This window comes from Silurus aristotelis, assembly GCF_946808225.1.
Source record: "Silurus aristotelis genome assembly, chromosome: 27".
Classification (NCBI taxonomy): Eukaryota; Metazoa; Chordata; class Actinopteri; order Siluriformes; family Siluridae; genus Silurus; species Silurus aristotelis.
Window position 1 is genome coordinate 9,335,686 of NC_139600.1, and position 19,798 is coordinate 9,355,483.

Genomic DNA, 19,798 nt, shown 5'->3' on the forward strand with positions numbered 1-19,798 from the left:
AGAGAGAGAGAGAGAGAGTGCACCTGCATTTCCCCTAACGAGCCGCTTGATGGCCGGAGCCTCTCTCTCTCTCTCTCTCTCTCTCTCTCTCTCTCTCACTCTCTCGCTTTCTGTGATTGTATCTCTTACTGCATGCCTCTCCTTTCTTCCTTTCTTACTCGTTTTGTCTCTCTTTACGTTTCCCTCTCTGTCTGAATGTCTCACCTCTTCCTCTTTCTCTCTCTATATCTCTCTTTAAGTGTTTGTATCGCTCTATCAGTATGTCTCCCTTCTCTTCGGTTCTTACTTGTTGTGTCTCTTTTTGTTTCCTTGTCTGTCTCTCTGTCTGTATGTCTCACCTCTGCCTCTCACATTCTCTCCATCAATCTCTTCTTGTGTTTATATCTCACTGTACCTCTTTCTGTATGTCTTTCTCTATCTGTATCTCACATTGTCTCTCTTCTCTTTCTGTCTCCTTCTCTCAATCATCTCCGTCCCTCTCTATATGGTTCTCCTCTTTTTGTGTCTCCCTGTGTATCTCTACTCTAATCTTCTGTAATCTTTGTCCTCTTTCTGTATCATGCAGAATTTCATTTTTGCTCTTTGTTCTAACTTGCTGTCCATGATGAAATAGCAGACGTGGTAATAGCATAATTCACGTCTTTTGGCACACTGACTTATGAAGGTCGGTGCTACCTGCGACTGTGCATGCAGGCTTGTACTTTCATCAGTTGGTGTGTTACAAACCTAGTCTTAAACTCAATCACTTTTTTGTTTGTTTCGATCGAGGAATAGGTCTACTCTTGTTTATAGTCCACTAACACTCTCAACAACGGACGTCTGTTCAGCATTTAGCAGAGTGGATTGACATTTTTAAACCTGTCACTATCCCAAACCATGGTTCCTACATCCCTGAAGATGAACTGTGGGTCTAATGACCTCACTGTGGGCTTACCACCAACACTGGACCCACACCAGTCCGCCTGTCGCCCAAACAGGTCGACAGAGGATGCAGTTTCCACGGCTCTTCATTCAGCCCTCTCCCACCTGGATTTAAACAACACCTACATCAAAATGTTATCCATTGACTTTAGATCTGTGTGAAATACAGTCATCCCCATTGTACTGATCACTAAGCTCAGTTACCTGGGTATATGCACCTCCACTTGCAGATGGTTTCTGGACTTTTTCACCAACAGACCTAAGTCTGTTAGGTTGGGCAAACAGGTATCCTCAACCCTCATTGTAAACACTGGTATTCCACAGGGCTGGGCTTTGAGCCCACTACTCACTCCCTGTTCACCCATGAGTGTGCTCCTTTGCATACCTTTAACATCTTTAGCAAGTATGCAGAGGACACCACCGTGGTCAGCCAGATCAGCAACGTTGACGAATCGTCCTACAAAGGAAGAGATCCGAAGCCTGACAACATGGACCTTCAACGCCATGAAGACTGTGGACTTTCAGCAGGAGACACTTCCCAATGGAACTGAGGTAGAGAGGGTCTCCACCTTGAAGTTCTCGGGAGTTTACATCTTTGAGGACCTGTCCTGGCACCAGAACACTTCAGCTCTGGATAGGAAGGCACAACAACATCTGTAATTCTTGAGAAGTCTTAATAAAGCTCATCTGTTTCCGGATTCTAACGAGTTTTTTCCACTGCACCATTGAGAGCATCCTGACCAACTCTATCACTGTATGGTATGGAGTCTTCACTGTGTGTGAATGCAAAGTGTGGTCAAATCCGCACCTTCACCACAGCTGACGTCTGCGCAGAGCTCACAACTTCCTCAAGGACTCTTCATATCACAGTCACAATCTGTTTAAGCTCCTTCCATCAAAAAGGAGATACAAGAACATAGGCACCAGAACCAGCAGTTTCAGGGGCAGCTTTTTTCCATCCACCATCACACTACTGAACTCTACACTACACCGTTAGATCACTGCATAAACACTGTATATAACTTCTGTACAGTTAAACATACAATGTACATATTACATATTGTATTAATATACCCCTCATTCTCTACACATATTGTGCCTTACATGTGTCTGCACTACTATTTAATTTATGTGTATCTATATTTATCTCACTGTACATCTTGTCTAATATTTCTAATATATATGTATACATAATTTACAGTATGTATACATATATTCAGTGTACTTGTTTATTTACCTTTTTGCACATTGTATCAATTGCAAAAAAAGTTATTGTAAAACTAATTTTTGTTCACCAAATCAAACACTATCTTCTCTTTTTCTGTCTCTCTCTCTCTCTCTCTCTCTCTCTCTCTCTCTCTCTCTCTCTCTCTCTCTCTCTCTCTCTCTCTCTCTCTCTTCATCGGACAGCGATTAACGGCTGACATTGTTTATTTTCCTTAATCGGCCAAACGTGAATCAATCGGCTTCAGAATTGATCGGTTTCACGGTTATTTAACGTCTGGCTTTAACAGAGCACTGTTGGCTTGCCAAACCGACATCGACGTCCCCGCTGCATCAAGTTACACAGGTAAAGTGCTGCGTTCGCCCGAATTTAGGGAACGTGCAAAGCGGTATGTTAAACGGTTGTTCACGCTGTGAAATTCGTACGAAAAGCCGTAAGGAAACAACTTTGTCAACCTTGATCCTGGGAGTAAACCTGTCCTGCACAAATTAGTGTTCCCCTGCTCCCAGTACACCTGATCAGCTACAAAGCAGTTCTCTGGCCTAATATGGGAGTGTCCTTCAATGCACCCATCAAGTCACCTGTTAATCACACCTATACAAGATGGTATAAAAAGTTTCGAGGCTTGTGGTTCTAACTGGTGCTATTCTGACCACGAACGTTACCACGTCTCGATTTTATCATAAAGTTAGAACAAAGAGCAAACGTAAAATTGAGGGAATCTGTGCAAATCTGGCACAAAGACGTTTGACAATAGTGGTGCTTTGAGTGGCATGCGCACTTCAAGAGTGAAAGAACATCACTGAAAGAAGACAAGAGATCAGGAAGACCTTTAACGAGCTCAACCCCCTGAAAAGTCAACAACTTGTGCATGATGTTGGAGAACAATCCATATGATCTCACCTCCGCTCCCACCCAACTCCTAGATTTGGCTCCTGCGGACTTTGCCCTCTTCCTGAAGATAAAGATCCAGCTTTAAGGCCGCAGTATTGACACCATAGCGAAGATCGCTGAAAAAAGAAGACTTTCAGGGCATATTTTAGAAGTGGCAACAACGCTGGGAGCGCTGTATTGAATTAAATTCACTTCGATTCATTTTTATTTGTATAGCGCTTTTAACAATGAACATTGTCTCAAAGCAGCTTTACACAGATAATGTGGTGATAAAAATGAATAAGATGCTGAGCTGTGCAAGGGGACTATTCTGAATGTGATAGTGTGTACATGAAGATAAATAAAGTACTGTCTAGTAAACAGAGCCAGTCTCGAAACTTTCGGATACCACATTGTATGTGCCACAAAGTTTTACCTTTTTTTTTGCGAATACGTGTATGAAAAATGGGATTCTCACAAAAGTACTTGAGACGTCAAGAGAAATTGGCAAGAAGTCTTCAAACCCACCCCTATGGATCCAACTCAGACCTTATGACAGGTTCTATCAATCTTTATCTAACTCAATTAAATTCCTTTTATTTTATAATTTGATTATAAGCATTAAAGTTCTGACAGAAATGAGAGTGCAGCAGTAAACAATCCCCAAACGGTCTCCGCTGTTGTCCGAATATGTGGTTTCAGCTGAACCATTCAGCTTTAAGCTTTTCTCAATCTTTGCTCACACAACAAATAGCCACAACATGTGTGTAGCATTGAATGAGAAACAGAGACAGAGACGGACAAACACGGCGGATAGGAAGTCAGTAAGAAGTCCACAGTAATCAATGCTAATCAATTCGCATTTTGGACCTACTTTAAATAGCATCTTGGACCAAGCAGGAACTAGGAAGGCGAACCACAAAGGGCTTAAAGAAGGGGTAAAATGTTTAAAACAATGGTGAAGTGAATGAGGTTATCAATAAGTATAAATCCATTAAAGAGTTCTAACACACTAACACAGCGGAAGAGCCTTGGTTAAGTCAATATCTAAAAAGAACCCGTGTCTGATGTAAAATAATTAAATAAATAAATAAATGTAGCACTTGTAAGCAAATATATATCAGTCTGTTTTTGGCTAGCATGTTCCATAATATGCCTCATAGTCTATATTCATTTGAGTGTCTAAGAGTATAAATATTCCTTTCTTTACTTATTTAATTAACTATAACTTTTTTCCCCAGAATATATATTTAAAAGCAGCTAAATTGTAATTGCTTTTACATTAACATTTAACATTTACATGTTGCTGCTGATTCATAACGAGCAAAACCATAATCAAATCCTAAGGTTTTTATTAAGTTATAGGAGCATCGTGTCTAGTAAGGTGAAATCAGTCAATAAAACAAAAACAAAATTACCTCCCGTGTTTATTTTTTGCCAATAAATCGTGCAGGCATTAATGCATGATGTAAATCGTTCTAATGTTAATATATAGGCGTAACGTCACTGTATAATGCACTTATTGATGTTTATTTATTCACAGCTTTGTAGTACAATATAAAAAAAATACGTGCACTGATTTTCCCAAGGGTTAGAAGTTTAAAAAAATAATGCAGCATCCATAATTGATGAAGTTGACATGACAAACCCACCTGATTTCTAGATCATACTCAGATTGATGAACTAGCAGAAATGGAAGGATGTTTGAAGGAGAAATGCAGCAAAATATCAATAACTCAGCTATGTTATGACATTTAGTTAAAGGTCGTGAAGGAAGAATAGTCGATGCGTACTGTAGGTTATTCCTAACGTTCTTTAGTGGGTCAGGACAGAGGACGTGCATGTGTGTGTGTGTGTGTGTGTGTGTGTGTGTGTGTGTGTTGGGGATCATAGTTAACTCTTTCATGATTGTGTTTTGTTTAATGTAAGACATTTCACTCATACAGACCAGCCAGTTTTGTAGGACCTTCCCGACCCATAACTCTCCGCCAACACACACCCTGATCCGCCAGGTCAAAACATGTATGATGAATAAAAAAAGAAAAGTTATTATTATACATATTATTTTTATATTTTGCCCATTCTGCTCGTCTTTGCACTCAATTTCTTCACAATGTCTACAGGATGGCTTTATAGCCACAATGCAAAACTAGATGTAGATTTATTTCAGTCCCTAATGAGCAAACCATATCACAGATGAGAATTAAAACTAGCCTAATTACGAGACACATGTGAGAATAACGATCAAGGATTAGACACCAGTAAATAAACTGAAAGAGCTGAAACGCATTGAGAGTGAAAGTATGATTAATATTCCTTACACAGAGCAGATGCACTATAGATACAGCATCACCTTGGCCCTGCTCTAATACCCATCCACTTCCGCAACACAGTTTCTCCTCGGAGGGATCCTAGTCTCTGTCTTAAGGACTGTTCCAATAATTTAATAGCTGAAGTGAAGGTTGTTAGAAGACTGCTTCGAGGCAGGAGATATTGAGTCATCAATGAACTGTAGACCAGTACTGTATGTATCAGAATTTGCCCATAAGGCACTGTGATCTTTTCAGTCTCTTCTTTAACTCAGCAAAAAATTGCTCTGTTTACAGACTATATGCAAGCATTTAGGTCATGATTTATTTTTAAATATTTTTAAAGAATTACTACAAGTGCTCCATCTGCAGCGCTGACACGACCTCATTCAATACCTTTATTCTGCTCGCTAATTAGCAAACACGAGCAAGTTAATTAGCACTAAGATACAATTTATTACAACCTATTACCAAAGAGTTCTTTGTTACAATTTAAAAAAATACATATCGCAAAAAACAGTTATGAATAATGAACTCAGTGATCGAGAATACATCCTGCATAAGTTATTACCTTTGCTGTACAGGGTATGGAAGGAAGAGAACGTGAATATTATACATGTTATGAATGAGTAACAATTATAGCATGTTACTCTCTAGTAAAGTGTTAGGAGACATTACAGTCGCAGATATACTGGGGAATTTTCCCACAGCCCTTTTTCTTTTTGTTCATCTCTTTCTTTCATCTTTAGGCTAAACCCATGGATCAGAGACTGACAGATTTGCTTCTCGCCAGCTCCCATCTGATTTCTCATGGATTTGAGGACAAAAGGATTTACATATTATTTCACTGGCGAGAATTCTGTTAGTTCATAATTCACGATTTTGTATGCTTGGTCTGTGCGTGCGTTCGTGTGTGTAGCTCATTTTCTTTTGACTAAGAGAACTCATATTTATTACTGGCATTACTGGGTCTTTGCTGCAAAGTACAAGTGCGACATTAAATATGAACAGATAATGCAGCATTACGTCTGCCAAGAACAATGCAACAATGCCAGCCATATGGGGTTAGATAAATCTGCTTAAAATGAACAGATAAATAAATAAATCAGCCCAATGAAGAAAGAAGCAAGCCCTATCAAATTATATCATTGATCAGATAACTGCTGTTTTTCGCTGATCTGTTAAAAATCCAGAGCCATCACAATATGAAAAAGATGTCTAGTGACATTGGCAAAAACAGCTGGAATGCATCAAGATTTTTCTGCAAACAATCAGGAGTCAGAAGGGAATTTCACACAGTCAGAGGCTAAGTTCAGAGAGGTAAGCAAGGAGCACCTCCCAACTGGCAAAGATCTTCATAACATATGACTGAAATTTAAATAGAATAAAAAATTATATTGGCTTAAGATGTTTGTGCCTTTTTAAAAATTCCACACATCTTCCATTGTGATTATTATTTAATAATTATGTGTATATGACTATTCAGGCATTCTTTCTCTCTCTCTCTCTCTCTCTCTCTCTCTCTCTCTCTCTCTCTCTCTCTCTCTCTCTCTCTCTCTGTGCATATAGCAAGTGTAATCCTCAGAATAGACCAAGTTTAGAAGTGACAGTCTGCTAGACCTGAAAAAAAAAAATGCGTGTCCCAACGAGGCCACAGTTGTGTATAATATCTTGTGAATAATCTATTTTCCTTCTTAATTAAAAACTGTTACTGCTAATTAATGTTATTTTCTGTCTCTAAACTATCGCTATAAACACAGGAAGAGCTTCTCGTAGCACAATTTCATAATCTGTAAATGTAGAAAACAAGTGAATTCTGCATAAAAAGAAAACATCAAATGGTCCTATTTTGAACATCTGAGATTGAAAACCATGCCCATGCTACCACCACCATCTGTACTTGCAGCTGGATACTCCCAGGCTGATGTATTGAAGGGCATCTTTGCTATATACTGTATAACTAGTAGCATTTTACATATACATACAAAAGACAGTTAATATATAATATTAATATATAATAATTAATTACTTATGTAGCCTAATTTCATAAATAGCCCTTGAACCTTACATTTTATAATAATATATATATATATATATATATATATATATATATATATATATATATATATATATATATATATATATATATATATATTCCAGTGTTAAACTATGTGTAAGCTGGTGTACAAACATAGTGTGCAAGTATCTCCTCTGTCTTTCCTCAAGGTGAAGAAAAAGGCAGACACATAGACAAAGCCACTGCTTACACAGATAGAAAATAGGATAATAGAGATAATGGGGGGGGGATCAGTAGAAATATACCACAGTACACTTTAAAGTTAAAACTTTTTCCATGAGCTTGTTTCTGTTCTTATGCTTATCTTTTGTAGATAGATAGCTCAAATATAAAGTAAATCCACATTTGCTTGTGGAGGAAAGAATTGCCAAAGGTCAACAATACACAATGCTTTCCTATCATTATTCGGTCGAATGTACAATAAAGCAGGAACACTACGTTCCCACCATGCAATGTCGTTTCAGGACTTGCACAGACATGTCCCCAGCTGGTGACAAGATCTGAAGTAAGGAGTGTGAACAAAACTAACCTGAATTGGTTTTGTATCGATCTGTGGTGTCAGAACGGTTGGCCTTCAATAGGTTTCCGAATGTAATTTCCTAGAAAGGGACAAATTGCAGGATAGACCAAACTTCCCTTTCAGAACAGGGTAAGAATATGTTCTCCTTCTCAATAATGTACTTAGTTCAGGTTACTCCTGAATATAGGTTTTCTGTGTATTTTGACATTACAAAACCATTTTAGGATCACAATGGCCAAAAATTCCAAATGTGGTTCCAGTGACAGTTGATGAAGTTTGCATTGAGTGGGTTGCTTCCTTCATTTAACATTTATTTGAAATCATGAGGATCCCCAGAATGCATCTTTTGGGGCTTATTTGTCTTTTTTTTATTGACTATGATTGTGCTACTGGTATTTTGTATCCATTTCTTGCCTTTACAATCACATGAATCTCTTTTGTGCTTTAGTTTTCCCATAGGCAATTTTACATTTTATACAAATAGACTATAGATGATTGAGTGCTTTAAATGAACAAATAAGCAAAATTTCTTGGCAAAATGCAGTGTCTAATCAACGTGAGGCACAAAGGTGCAATTTATAAAACTAGAAATAGTGATTGTATGCTATAATCAAATGCTTTAAATGTGTCCAAGTCCCCCATCTCCATTAAAATTATAGCTTAAGAATAATGATAATAATAAAGAGGAACGCTCTTACTTAAATTATGAATAGCCACATTACGTTACACCAAAAAGGCTGTCAGCTTATAGGAGATGAAATGCAGATGGAAAATATGAAATGTATATAAGTGCCACCAAATGTACATGTATCTTCAACTTAATTTAAATTACTGGTGATTTAAAACATGAAAGCAGCACATGCTAGCATGGAAAAAATCTACTAGGGTGGTGCGTTATGATATCTTGTCACATTGTTGCTATTACCACAAATTTTCCTGTGTTTTGTACTGAATTAAGGTCTACCACTGGAGACTTCCCGTAAATGTAAAATTAACATATAGTTTTATATTTAACCACATGATTGTCCTCAGATTGCTTAAATCATCTGCTGTTCAAGTTCATGTAAAGTACTACCAAAGCGATAATGAGCACAAACACATACTTTCAAATTAATCCTTTAAAAGTACAAAAATAACCTTGCTTTCAAGCCCACAGCATTCCGATAACGCTTGAGCAGAGAGATTAGGAAATTATGGTCTGGTCTTTGCCTTTGGGTGCATAAAGGTCAGTATCTCTTTGGCATAGAGTAGAGGTTGTATCAGAGTTTTCCAATTTAAGCAACAGAATAAGCAGAAACAGCAGAGAGAACTAGAGAGGATCACTCAAGAGGAACATATGAAATTTTTCTGGTCTAAAGAACATGCAGGGGTGAGATTATGTTTTGTTATATATAAGGAAGTTGTACTGTGTAAATCCAAACTAAAACTAAATAACATCTTTACTCAGCTCATGTTCACTCAATAGATAGATAGACAGACAGACAGACAGACAGACAGACAGACAGACAGACAGACAGACAGACAGACAGACAGACAGACAGACAGATCTGGGAAGAGGGATAAAGTACACCACTATGGACTTTCCCAAGCATGGCTGCAAAAGGAAGACAATAGACGTTGGACTAACCCGACCCCGTAACGAAAACTGCTACCGAAACAGCAAGTAAAAAATATGGCCCTTGCCCCCAATGTGCCTCATGGTGTGTGTGTGTATATATATATAGAAGAATTCACTGCTGCTTCAATTCACTAATCAACTGTGCTTCTTAACAAAGAGGGAAACCTAATTAGTTAAATCTAGAGTTCTGCTGGATAGCTACTTCTGGAGACAACAACCTTCAATTAAATCAGTGAAGCATCCAGATCCTGTGCTAGGCTGTCATTACTTAGGTCTAATAATGATATATAGAGTATGATGGCACAATATTAACCATGCAAAATATAAAAAAAAGAAATCCCATCTATTTTGTGGTACAGTGTGACAGCCATATTAATTAAACTACTTGCAAAAACTACAGAATAAAATACTTTCCTATCCATGTAAATCATATCTTCATGAGACTGGCTTTGTGCACAGGGGCATTTTCATCCTGGGGCAGGTTTGGGTCACTTAGTTTGAGTGAAGGAGGGAAAAAGTAATGCTATTGTATCCAAAGACATCCTATACAATTGTGTGCCTCCAGCTTTGTGGCAAGATCTTAAGGAAGAACCACATATAGCTGGAAAAAGTAAGGTGTTTCAATGCATTCGCCCATATAATGTATGTATTTCTGGGACAAGTACAATTAAACAGGAACTTCTTTGTAGATTTGTAGAATATTGCAGTAAGATTTTAAACTACAACACCATGATTATTGTGTAAGGAAATTAAAATATCACTATTGTATTATTATGTTTAGTTATTATCAGTTATTTAGTCAGTATATCAATAGTCCCCTGGTGGTCTAGTGGTTAAGATTCAGCGCTCCCACCGCTGCGACCCGGGTTCGAGTCCCGGTCAGGGAACCATCCCCAGCCACTCTTAGTGCCGGTCCCAAGCCCGGATAAATTGGGGAGGGTTGTGTTAGGAAGGGCATCCAGCGTAAAACATGTCCCAAATCAAACGTGCGGAGGGTCCGCTGTGGCGACCCCTAACGGGAGAAGCCAAAAAGAAAGTTTAGTCAGTATATCAATTATGTTTTCCGATTGAATAACATCCTGAGAGGCATTATCCATCTATAAATAAATCCATCCATCCATCCATTCATCCATCTATCCATCCATCCATCCAACTACCAATGTAAATGCCATAGTCAGCTAGAAGTTAAACCCTTCTCTCTCCCTCCCTTCCGTCCATCCCTCCCTCCCTCCCTATCTTGCTCTCTCTCTCTCTCTCTCTCTCTCTCTCTCTCTCTCTCTCTCTCTCTCTCTCTCTCTCTCTCTCAGTCACTCTGTAATTCATTGCATTCCCTGAATATGCAATGAACACCTGCAAAGCAAGATCTGAATTAGGATTCCAGACCATTCCACACACTCTTAATTATGGGAGTTTCACATGCTAATAATGTGCACACCATGGGTGCACATAATGACTAAACCATGGCACAAACATAATTTTTCTGTTTTCCTACGATTTAAAATGTATAATCAGACCCCACCGCCACCCTCTATAACACACTCTTTCTCTTTTTCTTTTACTCTTGCTCTCTTTCTCTCACTCCCCTGCTAGCTTTGGGCACTTAAGTTATGTGACAAGGACACTGATATATGGAATCTCACTATACCCAGTTTATTCTCTCTTATTACCATAGCTATCATAATCTTGCCTGCGTACATCTCAACTTGCAGAGCAGATTTAGCATTATATAGAGCAATTCCATTTTTACGTTGGCTCCTTTTAGCCAGTCCGAGACGCTCATTAAATAGCCCACACCATAGCCGGCAGACCTCCCCATGGGGCAATTTTAAAAGCCTGTCTCGATAAGTCATCAATAATTAACATTAGATTAAGCAAAAATGTTCAGGCTTGAGTATTCAATGCTGAGCTGAGAGACAGCTCAGAAGATGCCTTTAAACCCAGGAAGAGCAGCAACAAACACGAAAGGCAAGCAGTTATGCTTTAAAGTGTAAACCAAATGAGGTTTATCACATAAAATAGCTCCAGTGCATTCCCTAAATTCCCAATGAACACCTGCAAACATATAACCAGAATACAGATATGGGTTTATTCTATCAGGAGATGTCTGACATCTTTAACTTAGCATTAATAGCTGGCTGTAGCTTTAAGATTATAAATGTAATCTTGCTGTGTGTGTGTGTGTGTGTGTGTGTGTGTGTGTGTGTGTGTGTGTGTGTGTGTGTGTGTGTGTGTGTGTGACGGAAAGAGAAAAAAACTGATCAGCTGGATTTACTCAAATGAGAAACAACTGATTTCACTCCACAGGGTTTAGGATAATAACTGCATAATAGCTTTTCTACAGTAAACATTGCAATGAAATACTGGAGGTCCTTCTTAAAACTTTGTCTGTTTAGAGAAAACAACAATGTACAGTTTACATTTACTGTAAACTAATGATGAATAGATTAGATGTAATGTGCCAAACATGTATATTTTAAATATCGCTTAAATTTTAAAAGTAATAATAATGTATGTGTCTGAACTGAATCCACAGATTTTGCTGAGGGAATATTATTTTCAATTTCAATAGCTAAGACGTAGGTGTACAAAATGTAAAGGTGGTCTACACTTTACCTACAACTAGTAGTTTGTTAAGAAAATCAACTGCAAATGCTCTAAGCAAATGAAAATATCCGAAATATGCAGAAATGTGTCATCATTCTCATTATAAATCAAATATAAGATTGTTCAAACAGTTTTTGATACTGTAACACATTTCAAGCTTTATTTTTATTTATTCTACTAGTAAAAAAAAATATCAAGTTTGAAACTACCGTAATTTCCGAAATATTAAGCGCACCCAAATATAAGCCGCACCCACTGAATTTGACAAAGATTTTTATTTTGACCATAAATAAATAAGCCGCAGGTGTCTACTCTGAAACTAATGAACTTTACACAGGCTTTAACAAAAGACAGTGTCTGTTACACGGTGTAACGGGTGAAATATGTTACGACTTTAAGAGTAGAGCGGTATATTGGGAATAGCCTGCCGCTGGATTTTTCCGCTATTACTGCATGTGTGCAAGACAGAGGAATATGTCATTATTTTCTGATGCTCATTTCTAAGTTTCTTTGACTAACTCGTAACGCTTTTGCCAAGAAAAATACGCGTTAAAACGGCTTGTATCGACCAAAAAAGTCATTGTCATTGTTCACTGTTTTCCTCCTTCCTTTCACAACAAAGTTTTTCTTTTGGCATCAAAAGGAAAATTGGCATAAATTAGCCACTTCGTTGTTTAAGCCGCGGGGTTCAAAGAGTGGGAAAAATGTAGCGGCCTATAGTCCGGAAAATACGGTACATGTAGTACAATGTGTAGAAATAGGTTTAATAATTCAGTTGCATTTTTTCAATTCAATTCAATTCAATTCAATTCAATTCAATTCAATTCAATTCAATTCAATTCAATTCAGAATTATTTGCATAGCCTATGGATATTTTCCCAAAGCAGCTTTACAGAGATAAATAGGTTATAACATTGTAATGTATAAGTTAAGCAGCTTTAAGTTTGCTCCTTTTAAGTTTATCCATAATAAGCAAGCCAGTGGTGACAGCGGCAAGGAAAAACTGTCTGAGATGGCAAGAGGAAAAAACCTTGAGTGGACCCAGATTCAGAAAAGAACCCGTCCTTGAGTTTTTCTTCTAAAACACCACTCAGTTTAAGCACAGTGGTACTGTCATGCTAAAACAAGTTTGGGCTTCCGGTGAAGGGAAATTGTAATGTTATAGAATATTAAGACATCCTGTACAATTGTGTGTAGTCCAAATCAAAGTTTTATACCTCATATAATAAAATATATAGTTATGATCTGATCACTTTTAATGTTTATTTTCCACGTTGAATTTCAGGAACTGGGAAAATAAATAGATAGTAGAAACAGTGAACGAATGTACACCAGCACCAGTTATATAAGTGTATATTGGAGAAGTGACACTAATTGGTTTGGCGAATGTCCAGGCAGTGTTCAGGTTCTCAGTTCTTTTTTCAGCTGATTCTTTCCTTTAGGAATTTGCAGTTGACTGCAACTAATGCAATGCATCATTATTTCTCCTTCCATACCCTTTAGTCTACTCCAGGGGGGGTGGGTCGGTCTGTCTGTCTGTCTGTCTGTCTGTCTGTCTGTCTGTCTGTCTGTCTGTCTGTCTATCTATCTATCTATCTATCTATCTATCTATCTATCTATCTATCTATCTATCTATCTATCTATCTATCTATCTGAGGAGAAAACCTTCAGAGGAACCACATTCAAGATTCAACTGTTCACTGCTGGACTTTTGAATGTGAACCTGTTCATGGCTAATTGTAGCACTAAGGCATTGTAGCAGTTTATATTAGTTTATACTGTTTATATTTTAGCACGCTACTCTGCAATAAAAGATAATGCTTATTTTATTTTGTTTATTTATTAAATGTCTCTCACTTGATTATTTACATCCAATGTAAGAAATATTTTACTAATTTGCCGATATAAATTAAAGATTAACCTATCTAAATTTTTTTATTCATTCTCTTCCTGTTTCTATTCTCTATGTCTCTATGTTTTGTGTTTTTAAGCCAAACTGTTTAAATGAATTAAAATCACTTTTTTCATTACAAAAATCCATAAACTGTCTTTATATGTTTATGTCAGAATGCAGATCAAACAGTATACATATCATTTTATTAACTTTTCTCAATATTGATTTATACTTTACATTAAGCCCTAAAAAAAGACCTGTAAAGCTGCTGGAATGACGGCGATGATATTGTAATTAGTCCCTATTGTACGTCTCTCTATCGTCTAAAAAGCCATATGTTCCTAATAGAGCCAATCCATCACATGCTTCCCCCTTGACTGGTGGAGTGTGGACTCTTGTCTCAGTGTTTCTGTGTAGTGCACGGTGTGTAGCATCGATGGTGCCATGTGTGAGGGTGTTTGGTCGGTCAAGATGAACAGAAGAGAAGGGAGCCATTAGAATGGCATATGTCTGCCCCCTCTGCTTGTAACCAGCTTATTAATTAGCTGTCAGGTGGACAGCCTCAGGTGTGGGGAGCAGATGGGGCAGGTAGTGCTTAGTGAGCCGAGAGGGAGGAGATGATGTACACATGCACACACAAACACACACACACACACACACACACACACACACACACACACACACACACACACACACACGCACACACACACACACACGCACACACACACACAGACGCACACACACACACACACACACACACACACACACACACACACACACACACACACACACACACACACACACACACACACACACACACACACACACACTCTAGACACCAGGCCATTTTAGAGTGCTCCAAATAATCGAAGACACAGTATTTTCCAGATGCTCTTTATAATCAACACAAGTGTTTTCCAGAGTGTTTATCAAACACGATTGAATAGCAAAAGACTCTAGACATATGGTACACTTTTAAATGGTAAACACTGCTGGATATTTAATGAATTAAAAAGTCAGCACTGATTCAATATAATAAAAGATTCAAAACAGTTTTAGTGCAATATTTTAGCTAAAGTTTGTATAAAGTTTTTAATTATATATTTAAATTGTTTTCCCTATGTGATTTGTGTGTGTGTGTGTTCATATGAAATCAGACTTTACCCCTACAGAAACACTGCAGCATTAAGTAATTATAATGACTCTTTTCTGCTTGCTTAAGGATTATCTAGTATTAGAACAGTGTGTTTATTTATATATAGTCTGAACACGTTTAGGCACATCAATTTGGGTGAAGTCAGAGATGTATATGAAACAAGAGATCAGAATTTCAGCATTACATTCCTGATATTATGTCCAGAAACTAAAAACATGACACCTTTGGTGGCAGACCACACAGTTTTTTGCTGAACAAATGTATTGAAACAGATCTTAACGTCAACTCATTTATATAACACATGATACCTGTATTTGATTATATATTTCTGACATGATCCCAGATAAGCTTGCAGGTTTTGGATCATAATCAGATACTTTCTTTCTCCAGACTCTGGCCTTTTTATAATTTTGGTAAAGGTTACTCTTCCAAAAGAGTTTTAGACTGATAGTATTCTTAGTCTGTGCCCTAATGATCCAGCATTATTGATGACTTGCTTAAGGGCATTTGCCAAATGCCATAAAGTGAAAAGTTTTAGGACTTGTGTGGCTCATCTGTGTATTTCTTTGTAATATTCAGTTTGGCATTCCGATTCTTCCTGCTGATTAGTGGATTTATAGTTCTGCTCTTGATGTCTTACTTGAATGGTTGTTGGTACACCTACATTTTTCTTCTTTTATCAGCTTCAGAGTAGTTTGTTTTTCTCCCCTAGAGCTTGCTGACGTTCATTTTGGTTGATCTTTTAACGACAAATGCAGTATTCATAGATAAACCTAAAATCAAACCAAAACAAACCAAAGGTATATATTTTCTGAGCTATTGTATTATTTGTTAAATGCTCAATTTAATTTAAGTTTCTATACTGCTTTTAACAATGGACGTTGATTCAAAGCAGCTTTACAGAATGTTTGAATTATAGAACAAAGTTCCCTTATATTTAAATGTATGTGCATTGATCCCTGATGAACAAACCTGTGGTGACTGTGACAAGGAAAAACCTCCTTAGATGGTATCAGAAGGAAATATTGAGAGGAACCAGACACAAAAGTGGAACTCACTCTCAATTGGGTGACACCAAGAGTGTGATTATAAATCATTAAAACATTACAAACAATGTACTTTATACAGTAATGTACATTGTACAGTCTTATAAAGTGAGTTGGAGTTCTGGAACCAGGTGCTTCTGAGCAACTTTAAAATTAGCTCAGCATCTGAGATCATTACAGATTCAACACCAATTCCTCCATGCCAGAGCCTTTAAAAGTTCAATGATGGAGAAACAGCATATGTAGAGTCTAATTTTGAGTAATGATTAAGAGTGTCAGGAAGTAGACTGGGTGAGCGAGTACCCAAATGCAGGATCCAAGTAGGTGTATGATAAAAAAAAAAAAGGTTTTAATGAAGAGCAATAAAGGGCAAAGCAGAAACACAAACCGAAAACCAGTCCAAAAATTTGAGAGCCAGGAGAAAAAAACAAAAATCAGATTCCAACAAACAGTCCAATATCCAAAAGCTAGCAAAGAAGAAAATCAAATCAAAGGCACAGCAAAAACAAAAACACCAAAACAAAACCAAAGTCCAAACCGGTTAAAGGGAGACAGAGCAGAACAGGAAAAGGATCAGAATCAGAATCAGAATCAGAATCAGAATCAGAATCAGAATCAGAAACAGAATCAGAATCAGAAACCAGAAACCATAACAGTCAGTGTGGCAAGAATAAACTAAGGGTTTAGGAAGCCGATAAAATATTCTGGCTCTGAGCTAAAGTCTTAATGCCCTTTATACCGGGTGGCGTCGGAAAAACGGCAAGATGGCCGAAGGTGCGTGCCGCCAAACCGAAAGGTCCTAACAAAGAGGTTGTTTTTTCTTAAAGTTCAACGTTGGTAACTGGAGCTGGGACAATCTTTACATGCCTCAGTATCTTCACAGGGTCGGTATCTTATTTTTTAAGATTTGAAAACTTCATGAGGTGGCGAACAGCTGAAGCTGGCCCAATCCAACAGACAACATCGATAAAACACCTGTAGGTCATGGTTGATCACATGTAAAATTGGGGGTTTAGGGAAGCGAAAAGTGTAAGTTAACCTAACTAAATATATACAGCAAAATAGAAAAGAAATGGATTAATAAAACAAATAAATGTAGGTAAATTTAACATCTTTTGTGAAGACACAAATAAAAATCCACTAAGAAAAAAATTATAATCCAGCCCTGATATTATAAAGGCAAGCAATGGTAACACTGTCTTTACAGGCTGTCCACTTTCCTTGCCAAATCAGAAATATTATGTCTAGGAAACTTTAAGCGGAGAGTCCAACATAGCATGAGGATTTTATTTTGGCAGTTTTGCTAAAAAGAGCTTGAAAAATGGTCAAGGCTTGAACTGTGTCCAATCAGCTGGCAGTCTGATTTCAGCTCATGCTCTCCTAATAAGGGTGCAGTCCCATTTTCAACCATTGATCCCTGACAGTAATACTTTCTATTATTTCCCTTTTCATGTTGAATGTCTATTACATGACACACTGCTAAAATGCACAGTCCAGCAAGCATTTAAATCCCCTCACACTTAGTTCACTTCACTGCTGTGCAGATGAATTTGCCATGTGATATATAATATGCCTTACAAGTAGAAGCTTTCCATCCGATGTGTCACTTTAAGAGACTACATTAAGCATGAAGAGATATACTCATGCTGGGCAGAATGTAAAATCCATCATCAGATCTGAGTTTTCAATTGTGTTGGGTTTTTTTAGTATCGTTTGGTTTTGATTTAATCTGTCATGTTTTTTTGCTTCAGTAGTAGGAAACTAGAGTAAAGCCAAAGAATTTCTGCAAGAAAAATCCTAATACAATATTACAATAATACAATACGTTTTTATAATAACTATGCTCTTTCCCACCTCCAGACTTTTTTTTCCTGGCATTTTACTTTAAGGTAACTACCACTTCCCCCTCTCCTGGTTGTGAAAATAGCACTGGGCGTATTATAACTTTCAATTCCAGTATTGAAGGGGTTTTTGGTGCAGACTAATCAATTCAAAGGAGAGACTTTGAAATATGATACATAACTGAATGCACACGTCAATTGAAAAGCACACTGTTTAAGGCTAAATTATTCAATAAGCCTAGGTAGGTATAATCTGAGAAAGAATTCCAAGAAGTGTATGCTCAGCTTGTGAAAGTTCAACATTCATAGTCTTGCAATTCACATGAGCCTTTTCTTCATTGTTCTCTATTTGAGATCATCTAGAGTAGCAATCATATCAAATGTAAAATTGACAGTGAATACAATACATGTAAGTATTCCTTTAATATAGAGGAACAGAATTTTTATTTTCTAAGCAAATAAATAAAATGGAATCAAGCTTTTGTATTATGCTCGCATTATTAAATATTGCCATGATCGGATGTTGTAGACTAGTTGGCTCATGTTGTGTATTTTGAGATGCTTTTCTGTGCACTTCCGTTTCATGACGGTTTGTTATTTAACTTACTACTGTGTTCCTGTCAGCTCAGACCAGTCTGCCCATTCTCCTTTCAACTTTTTCCACCACTCATTTCTTTTGCTCTCTGGATGTTGTTTTTCACACCATTATGTGTAAACACTAATGACTGAAATAAGTGACAATCCCAATACACAATCGAAATAACTGAAATGATGTTTTTTTATAAATAATAATTGGAATGTCTTACAGTTAATGTGATTGTAAACCTCTTAGAATTTCATGACTATCTGCAAAAACAAAGACAATTTTTCAGGTCTGAATTTCTGAGTAAATTAGGCTCTTATTTCAAAAGGATGAAATCTGTAATGCTAGAAAGTAGTGGTGAAGAATTTCTAGCAACTCATACCACACACACACACACACACACACACACACACACACACACACACACACACACACACACACACACACACACACACATCATACATTAGATATGTCTCCTTCTGACCTGATGACCAACCTTCCAGTTTTTGAAACACACCTTCTATTATATCCTTCAGTCAAAAGCTTGATAAAATATTGTACTGGTATGAAAAAAAGTGGGATTGCAACTAATTAACAACCATCACTGAGACATTCTGAAATGGCTTTCTTTATTCTATTCATTGGCATTACAGTGCACTAATGAAAAAATCCTGTAGATTTTCTGCTAAATCTTTTCTAGAGAGAGTCATGATTACTCTCCTAGCATTGAGCTCAATAACCAATATCTCTCCTCAGGGGTGGCAGAGCTCGGGTAAATGGCGTAGCTGAAATTGGCTTCATCTCTTTCAAATACTTCATTTTATTCTATCTTAAACACATAAAGATGTTGGAGCTGGTGAACTTATAGTTAACCTAAATGCCTTTCTGGCCCTTGCCAGGTGCTATTACACAGGAGACAAAGTCATTGCAGGGCTTTTTAGTAATGATGTCCTGGTTGTTACAGTTTGAAACCTGGACTGTTGCACATCGGGAATGAAGTACAATACATTTCACACAAATAAATCAAATCTCTACTGAAATGTCATATATTCTGAAAGCAATAAAATAACGTATGTAAAACAATTTGAATATTCATAATGTAGAATTTTGCTGACCTAAACAAAAAAAAAG

General features: G+C 37.3%; 1 long non-coding RNA gene across 1 annotated transcript in view; it reads left to right on the plus strand.

Annotated features, from left to right (window-relative positions):
- The window catches only part of LOC310721221, a 126,404-nt gene that overhangs the window by 97,218 nt on the left and 9,388 nt on the right, over positions 1 to 19,798 (plus strand). The window lies entirely within an intron of this gene.